Genomic DNA, 9,832 nt, shown 5'->3' with positions numbered 1-9,832 from the left:
CATTCTCTGAGAAAAGCAAGGTCACAGGCAAGGCCAGCTGAGAGAGGCAGAGTCTCAGATAATGGGCACTGGGAATATTGAAAGATCTTCTGTCTCTAATTCTGATCTTTGACTTATATCTTGCCTTTACAAAGAGTTTTTCCCCATAGCAGACAGATGAAGATGATGGATTTAGCTGAACAGGAAGGTGTTATGTTTTGTTTTTAATACATGAATGATTGTGCTATCCTGATTTCAAACATGTAAACCCAGGCCATCGTTGGATAAATACCAATAGCATCTGCCTGTTTCCTACATGTTAATAATGACTCAGTAGTGTGCAGTGATATAAACCTTGATCTCTACATTCTTACTTCATCTCTGATTTAAAACATAATTCGTTTGACCTATTGCTGCCTTTACTTACGTGTCTGACTCTCAGAGGCACAAGGTAAGGGAACATTTAACCAGTGTGTTCAGTCGTTAGGGATGTGACCACAAGGTGGCAGTGCACCTCTGCTGATACAGAACATGTGGAGGCTCATTTCAGTGGGTTCTGAATGAATGGGCTAAGGCAGAGGCGGGGCCTCTTTCTTATTGGCTGGATACACAGTGTGAGAAACCCCTGTGTTTGTTAGAGAAAGGAAAGGATAACCTGATACCAGAAGTAGCTCCCCTGGCTGTAGTTTGCAGGTCCACGGTTGATCCTAAATGGGAAGAATGCTGAAGACATCCGTTGGTGCTGTATTCATGTTCTTGTGGCTGCAGCTGGAACGTGAGTTGAGGCTTGTGGGAAAGAGTACATTAGTGGATATTCTGTAGAGTTAAGATTGCCTAATTCAGGTGTCCTCTAGGTGCTGTAGAAAAAGAAAATTCTGAAGCATAATGATATGGTAACTCTTCTCCTTCCTCTGACTTTTTCTTTCTGCATAGGGGTCAGCGGAGGAGAGAATGTGGTTCAGAGTCCTCCCACCCTGAGTGTTCACGAGAGAAACAGCTGTGATATGAATTGTTCTTATACAGACAGCGCCTCTCAGTATTTCCTTTGGTATAAGCAAGAAGCTGGAAAAGGTCCCCAGCTCATTATACACATTCGTTCAAATAAGGACAAAACCGAAGATGGAAGATTCACTCTTTCATTGAATAAAGCAGCCAAACAGCTCTCCCTGCACATCGAGGCCACTCAACCTGGAGACTCAGCTGTCTACTTTTGTGCAGCGAGTGCACATTGCTCCTCAGGCACCTGCAACCTGTACGCAAACCTGCGAGTGGAGCCACCGCTCCCCTTTGGAACGACCTTCAAACCTAGATAGTATTAATACTTATCAAATTTTGTCTGCCAGTGGAAACTAATGTGTTGGATGTTAAAAACACATAATAAGTAGGTTAGGGTCAAGATGACCCAGGAAGGGTTAGAACATTATATTGGATGACTGTTGCTTAGTGGATTCTTGATGGGAGTTAGTAGTGTTTTATTTTGAAATTTAGGCTTTAAAGATGACTTTACATTGTTTATTCACACTGTTCTCCTCTAAAAAATGCTTGGTATCAATACTCCCATCCTAAATAGGGATGGGCTTTTAAATTTTGTGTTTTGAAATTAGTATTTATTATTTTTCTGATTATAAACCATTATATGCCAAATATAGAAAATATATAGAATACAAAAATATGAAATTGATAATTCTGTAATTAGATAATATTGCTAATATTTAGGTTACCCTTTCTATCAATTTTTATTTTAATTAGGATCATGGTTCTTTTCACCCAATGTTGTATCTTGAATTGACCATTCTCCATTTCATCATTCTTTTCGTCAAGTACCTGCTTCTTAATAGCTCTGTAAGATTTTAATAAATTTCAGTTTTATATTAATTTTTTACTTCTATATTTGTGGCACATTTGACAGACCTTTCTTTGTGCACTGGCCACTTTCTAAATAAATGTGATCTTTGGTTTTCTTTTCGATTTCAGTGATGGTGTATATTATTTGTGTTTGTGGAAATTAGCATAAGAAGTGATTTAAGAATGTGATTTCTGTTTAAACTCACTAATGTACTTCTTTTGACAAAATTACATATTCATCTGTTCACAATTACTTTCTCATAGAATTTAGAACACAGTTTGTATTATTCACTGCCATTGCTGCAGTACTTAGCACAAACTTTTTCACATAGTTGATAATCAGTAGATGTTTGTCAAACGAAAAAGGAAAGGTGACCTCTGCTTTTTATTCACAATTTTAAATTAAACTTTGTTATAGAATTCAATTTATAAATTGATTTGTGAACAACAAAACTGCTGTTGTGTATATTAAATTATTTGATCGTTTAAGAATGTACCATTTTTTCAATTTGTATGTCTTTTTTCTCAATAAAGCTTTGTTTTAAGATAATTAAATTTATTTCTTGACTTGTAATTTTTTTTATTTCTAATGAAGTATTTTTTTATTAACGTTACATGACCATAATTTTCATAGTTTATCTAATGTTTTATTTTCTGATCTTTAAGTCATATTTCAGTGAAGTCATATTTTATTGATAAAAGTTTTTCTCCTTCCATCACCATATATTTGATCCCCCTTACCCTCATCTCCCATCCCCCACCCCCCCTTACCCTCAGGTAACCACTAAACTATTGTCTGTGTCTATGAGTTTTTGTTTCTCACTGACTCTGGGTGGTGAACACACAATGGGATTTATAGATGATGTAATACAGAATTGTACACCTGAAATTTATTTAATTTTACTAACAATTGTGTAATTTTTTTTTAACATGAGTGAAATCCTCTTTTCTGAGGTATATGGGAACATTTTTATAAGTATTTATTAGCCATTATACTATTGTTAGTGAATTGCACAAAGGTATTAGACTAATGATTAATTTAGAGATAGCTTGTTACCCATCTCTCTGCCTTATCTTCATGCTTTGAATGAATTAAACAGTGCTAACCACAGCCTTGTTTTAAAAAAAGGTTACTACTTTTATTGTTATAAATAATCAATGGAATGAAAGTTGCATATGTAATTAATTCTCTAATTCCCCACCCCTGATCAAGGTTAGGCTATTTCCAAGATTGCTTATACTCTTGCTGAGGATGGATATAATTATTGATTGATATGATGATATGACCCTGTTGGCTGAGTTATGGTGGTTGGTTATTAGCTAACTGGTTTGTTCTCGTAATGGAAGTCATCAGATTAAATTAGGTTTATAACATCTGAACAAGAAAGGTCCAACATCCCAATGATTATATTATTTCCCTCACTAGACCACTAGCTCCTGTGCAGTAAAAGCAAGGTGACTCTTGATTGGTCCATTTCTTACAAGTGTGATGGGATGAGAAGAATGCATGGCTTCTATTTTATTGGTTTATTCTTCTTAAACCAACTTAGAAGACAGGTCGGGTGCAATTACGATGGACTTAAGTGTTTACCAGACTGAGATAAGAATTTATTTAATAAAAGAAAAATAAATGTTCTAGTCAGAGTGTGCAGAATCAGTACACACTTAGACACATTCAAGCTTTAAATCTTCACTACCTTTAGTGGATAGGTTTCCTATTGTTCTGCACAATTTCCCACAAACTTTTTGGCCTTCTCTTCATCCCACAAATCCAGACTGGGTGTTAACAGCCTACTTTTTGCTTGTCTCCCTGCAGTGGTGCAGACTGTTCATATTTGTGTGGTTTCTTCCAATACAGAAATGTGGGGCCCTTTCTGCACATGCTCACTAGAGCACATGTGCAAAGACTCACTGTTTTTCTTTTAAATTTATTAAATTTCTTGTGGTGACATTGGTTAACAAAATTGTATAGATTTCAAGCGTACAATTCTATAATGCATCATCTGTATATGCGTTGTGTGTTCACTACCCAAAGTGAAGTCTTCTTCTATCATCATGTATTCTACCTTCTGTACCCCTTCTACCTCTCCCACACTCCTTTCCCTGAACCACCATACTGTCTGTGTTTTTGTCTGTGTCTATGAGTTTTGTCTGTGTCTATGAGTTTCTGTGTGTTTGTTTGTCTTGTTGGTTGCTTTCAGTTGTATATCTTGCATGTGAGTGAAATCATGGTTCTTGACATTTTTTGTCTGATTTGTTTTGCTTACCATGATATTCTCAAGTTACCATGATATTCATCAAGTTACTGAAAGGCAGTATTTCATTTTTTCTCATGGCTGAATAATATTCCATCATATATATGCTCGTATGTACCACATCATCTTCCACCAATCATCTATCAAAGGACACTTTGGTTGTTTTCGCGTCTCAGCCACTGTAAATAATGCTGAAATGAACACAGGGTACATATATCTTTATGGATAAATGTTTTCAGATTTCTTTGGTAGATACCCAGAAGAGGCATTGCTGGGTCCTATGGGAGGTCTATTCTTAATTTTTTGAGGAGCATCCATACTGTTTTCCATAGCAGCTGTACGAATTTACATTCCCACCCGCAGTGTATTTTCTACAACCTCTCCAATACTTGTTATTATCTTGTCTCATTGACAGTAGCCATTCTAACAAGTGTGAGATTGGGGTCTCTTTGTGGTCAAAGCTCACTCTTGTTGCCCTCAGTGTGCAGTGATAGCCATCCACAGGGTGGAGTGGTGTATAGACGAGCGCTGAGCCTTGGGATGCCTGTGGGCCATTGTTACGATCCTCTGGCACTGCATCCCCAGCAGCTCGTGGGCAGGTTCCTGATGGAGTCTGTGGTTAGTAGGCTCTGTGTCCCTTTAATACCCACTGAGGCCCTGGCAGCTGTTCTCTCAGGTGCACCCAAATCCCAATTGGCCAGCACACCTCACTATTCTGGATGAAGCAGGAAAGAGATGGGTCTCTCAGGCAGCGTTCCCCAAAGCTGGGCAGGCAGGTACTCACTCACATGCTCTTACTTTCCCTTATGGAAAAAAAAAATCAAAGGACTAGAGGATTTCTCTTGGCACTGAGCCGTGCGCATTGCGGAGCATAGATGACTAGGGTATAGTGAAATAGTTTCTCCACCCTTTTCAATACTTCCAGTCTCTGATATTTTTGTCCCACACAGTGTGTTTCTCCCACAGTGTAACTTCTCTGCTGGGCTCCCGGACTTCCCCCAAAGTACTCTATTTACTGTATGATTGTGAATGTTAATATGTTTTGAGGTGGGAAGATGGCAGATAATTCCTGTTTTGTCATTTTGGTCCCAGAGTTTTAAATTTTTATTTTGAAATAATCACATAGAAACATTTCCTATTTTTAATGTATAGTTCTGTGAATTTTGAATACATTGTATAGATCACATCACAAACACTTGATTAGGATTCAAAAAATTTCATTGCTCCCCAAATTCCCTTTGCTGCTCTCAAACAGTTCATGTGTTGGTGTCATTCATAATGGGAATATGTGAGATATAAAGAGAGTTAAGAAAAGGTGAAGATGGTTAACAAACTCCATTGTTCTCATAGTATTTGAAAGCTCTGAACAACATTAAAATTTATGATTACCACTACATATATTTGTGATTAAATATGACCAGGAGAAGTCTACAAGTTCAGCCATTAGATTTAAGTTTGCTTCTGTCAAGGGATTGGAATGACATAGGAGTCTGAAGTAGCTATTGTATAACCAATCTGGTATTGCCCTTTTAATTTTTCATATAAGTCATTTAAAACTTATTAGTTCAGAACTTGGTAAGAGCGTGTCAAGTGATCTGTTTTGAACATGGACACTTTCTGAAAGACAGAATTATAATCATGCGATTCTTTTAATTGAGAAGTATGACAGAATTGAATAATATAAAGAAAAATTAATACTAGTTTATAGTTATTCAACAAACTGGTAGAAAAATGTTAGGGGTTCTTAGATAGACATTTTGTACTGTATGTGGTACCATAGATTTCATGGTGATTCCAGTGCAAGTTCTGAAGATTCTTTAACCAATTGAGCTGAGCCTTCAATTACTCTGAGACGAGGAGGATAACTTTTGGTTATTGTATAAAGAGACCAGCAGTGAGAGGCAATGGGTGTTTGTGGTTTGGCATATTGTTGAGTCATATCTCTCAGCTTGGCTTTCCTTTCATATCCATACATAATGGTTTATTGCAATCAGTGTTTTTATGATCAGCTCTCCTGTGCAGGTGTATGGGGTCACCTAAGATATATTCTCTTTATAATTGGGCATACAGAATGTAGAGGCTTGTTGTAGCCCTTTTAGGGTCCTAATTGAGGTAATGGGAAAAAGGTTAATTTAAAGCCTTGATAACCTAATGACCAAACTCTGGTGTCTTACCTGGCCTTTCTGAACAGAGCTGAGCTATCACACTAAATGGAGAAGAGAAGTGGATCTCTGTCATGTGGCTCCACACCTGAAGGTTTCATTCTAGTCTTAAGCAGAGGGAGATCATTTTTTCTTTTTCGTATTATTTGGCATAAGATAGGTAACTGGACAGTCATTGGTAGTGAGGAGGTATGTTGCTATAATAATCAGTAGATTTAAAGAGCTATAGTGATTACTCCAAACGGCTTAGCCTTCTTATAAGAAAGTGAAGTATTTCAATCTTTGGTGAAACAACAGCATACATAGGTGTGAGGATACATGACTATTACATCTTATGTTGTTTTCATGTTCCATTATATGTAGTATTTTCAAATAACTGCTATCACCTATTTCTATCACAGATACAATGACTTAACCTAGCAGTTGGTGTTCTTTTCAATAAACAATTGTACTGTTGTTTATTTTCATTTGTAATTGTTTTTAAATTAAGAATTGGCTAATCCGAAAGGAACTTTGCGTTAGGTGAGACTCTCAGCAAGAACATAGAGAAGTTTGACGTCACCCACAGCAACTTGCTACACCAGTGAATGCCTGTTTCCTGTTCTAGGGCAGCAGCAGCACACAGCCCAGCATTTCTTCTCTCCCCTTTCAGAGTCATCTCTCCTTGCAGAGCCCTCACATGAAGACGAACAATACATTTTCAGTGTAGTAGAAGAAATCAAAGATGTTGCTTTCCATCTTTCTGAAGGTGGTCATGGCTGCCATGTGGCTGGGTAAGGAAAGCCCCTGTGGGAATGGGCCTCCTCTGCGACCCTAGATTTGGAGGTCCAGAAAGCATTTTTTGGGTATCCAGGGAAGGAAAGATAGCAGCGTGTGAGAAATAATTTCTTTATCCCACACCATTTATCCCCAAACCTTGTGATTGTGCCTTTTTTCTTTCAGGATCCAATATTGCCCAGAAGGTTACTCAAAGCCAACCAGCACTGTTAGTGCAGGAGAAGGAGGCTGTGACCCTGGAGTGCACATATGACACCAATGCTAGAAGTTATAGTCTAATCTGGTACAAGCAGCTCAGCGGTGGGGCAATGATTTTCCTTATTCGCCATGAGTCTTTTGGCCAGCCAAATGCCACAGAAGGTCGCTACTCCTTGAATTTTCAGAAAGAAAAGAAGTCTGTCAACTTTGTCATCTCAGCCTCACAGCTGGAGGACTCCGCATTGTATATCTGTGCCCTTAGAGAGTCCACAGTGAGAGACTTATTGGAAGAAGGTGTATCAAACCCCCAGGGCTCTGCTTGATGTCTCCACCTGCTGTAGAGACCAAGGCTAGGAATTGCCATCAGAGACAGGAAGTGGTGAGGTCTGTGGCAGCATATTACATGTGTAGAGTTATCATTCATCAAAAAATTGAAAATTTGGTTTGTGATTGTTTGTTAAAGACACAGAGCAGCCACAATAAACTATTTGCCGTTTCGTGATAGATTGAGCTAGAAGAATTTACGACGGACATTCCGAAACATCTGACTCATGTTGACGAAAAACATCTAGCCTAAGAGAAAGCTTATAGAGTTTGTTTGAGCCAAACTGATGACAATTGCCAGGAATCAAAATCTCAACGGATTGAGAAAATGCTCCGTGAGATGGCAGTTTGCAGCTTATTTTATACGTAGAATCAAAGGAGGAGGGTTAGATTAAATCTATTGGTGATAGATTAAAGAGGTGGGAGAAAGAAAAGCGGGGAAATCTCTGGGATTGGATAAAAGTAAATTGGAGAGACAGGTACTTTTTTCACATAGGTGGGTACAGGATAGTTAATAGTTCACATAGAGATGTTAATTAAGGGACAAGAATGATAATGAGGGATTCTGTACTTTCCTGCTCTGGTCTGGAAAAAGGGATTACTGACATTCCAAGGATGTCATTTTAGGTGCAAACAGACAATAGACAGGCCCACTTAAAGGCACAGATTAAACGAAGCTTTTTGCTAAAGATATGACTTCCCGCCATAGCCCACTTAAGTTACGAAATTGTTTATGCTCTCTCCATTTTATTTTCAGACCCCGGAGGCTTGTCAGGTTTAACATGTGGTCCCTTTTCCATCCCCACTAAAAAATCAGTAAAAATATGTGTGAATTGTTGGATTTTCAGATCAATTTTTCCATAAATATTTAGGGAGTATATTTTATGTTATAGGTATTGGTTTGAATAAGGAAAACGATGAAATTTGTGTTTTTTTCTCTTGTTGTATATTATGCTGTTGTATATTATACTGTGTAATGAATTAATGTAATTTTAGTTTGTTAAGGTGAGCTAAGGGTACTCTCAATTTATTTTCTAAGGTGCCTACTATGTGACAAACTTTATGCTGACGCTCTTTCTCTCTTTTTAACCCTCTATCATGGAAGAGCTCAGTTCCATACTGTGTATTATCCTGCGTCCCTTTAACCTTATTCATAAAATAATCAATAATTAGTGCCTCTAGAGGGACATTTTGAAGTAGAGTGTAGATTATTATTTTTTTCTATGCTCTTGCCTTTCATTTCACCACTCCTATCAAAGCATTTTTGCCATCTTGTGACTCATTTGCATACCTGGGGCCCTCTGTGTTCAATCAATGTTCCACAATCCAAAATCTGCATTCTCTCCTATTTCCTACCTTCCCCTTCTAACCCCATTTCCTCAGTACCTTAAAATCTGAATGGCAATGTTTGGTTGCTAAGTAACCTTGTAACTCATTCTTATATTTGCATTTGAAAAGCAGATGTGTAGAGTAAAAACCTAAAAAGATGTGTCTTTTAAAAATGTTTTAAGTTTTTAAAATGTTACATTTAACATAATTTTTTTTTACCATTTTAACAATTTTTAAGTGTTTAATCCACTGGTATTAACTTCATTTTCATTGTTGTTCACCATCTATCTCTATATCTCTTTTCATCTTGAAAAACTGAGAATTTGTACTCATTGAACAATAACTCCTCATTTGCCAGTCCCTGTAGCCCCTGGCCACTGTCATTCTACTTTCTCTTTCTAGAGTTTGACTATTTCAGAAACCATGTATAAGTGGAATCATGCAATATTGGTCATATTGTTGTTACTGGAGAGTGGGCCCCTCTCAGCGCCATGTCCAGGTTCTAGGTGTCTCGAGCAACGAATTGAATGAGATCCCGAGGTAAAGTAGTGAAAAAGCAGTTATTAGAAGAAAAAGTACACTTCAAAGAGGTAGAAGCAGGTCCGGCAGAAAGCAGTGGCTCAAGGCCATTATTAGAAGAGAAAGTACTCTCCAAAGGGATTGGAGCAGTCCTGAGCAGAAGAATGGGCTCAAAAGGCTCAAAGGCTCAAAGAATCTGACTGGCAAGGACTTGGAATTTTTATCCCTTTTTTTTCTCTAGAATGGGCTGTTCCTTTCCAGGTTTGGGACCTCTTGATTGACACCTGTGATTGACAAGAGCCTATTTATTACCTCATCTCTTCAGACTGTGCATGTTCCTTCCCAGAATTCAGTCTGCTATAATGATATTAATGAACTTCCAGCATATGTATAATATTATAATGATAGTATAACGAAGCCCAGGTGAAATGAAGGTCGTCAGTG

General features: G+C 37.8%; 1 gene segment (V, D, J or C); it reads left to right on the top strand.

Annotated features, from left to right (window-relative positions):
• The first annotated feature begins 615 nt into the window (after positions 1–615).
• On the top strand, positions 616–2,376 carry LOC308497170 (T cell receptor alpha variable 13-1-like). The segment is given in 2 exons: positions 616–754; positions 913–2,376.
• Positions 2,377–9,832: the final 7,456 nt, after the last annotated feature.

This window comes from Rhinolophus hipposideros (genome assembly GCF_964194185.1).
Source record: "Rhinolophus hipposideros genome assembly, chromosome: 5".
NCBI classification, from domain to species: Eukaryota; Metazoa; Chordata; class Mammalia; order Chiroptera; family Rhinolophidae; genus Rhinolophus; species Rhinolophus hipposideros.
This window is presented reverse-complemented; position numbering and strand designations above follow the sequence as displayed.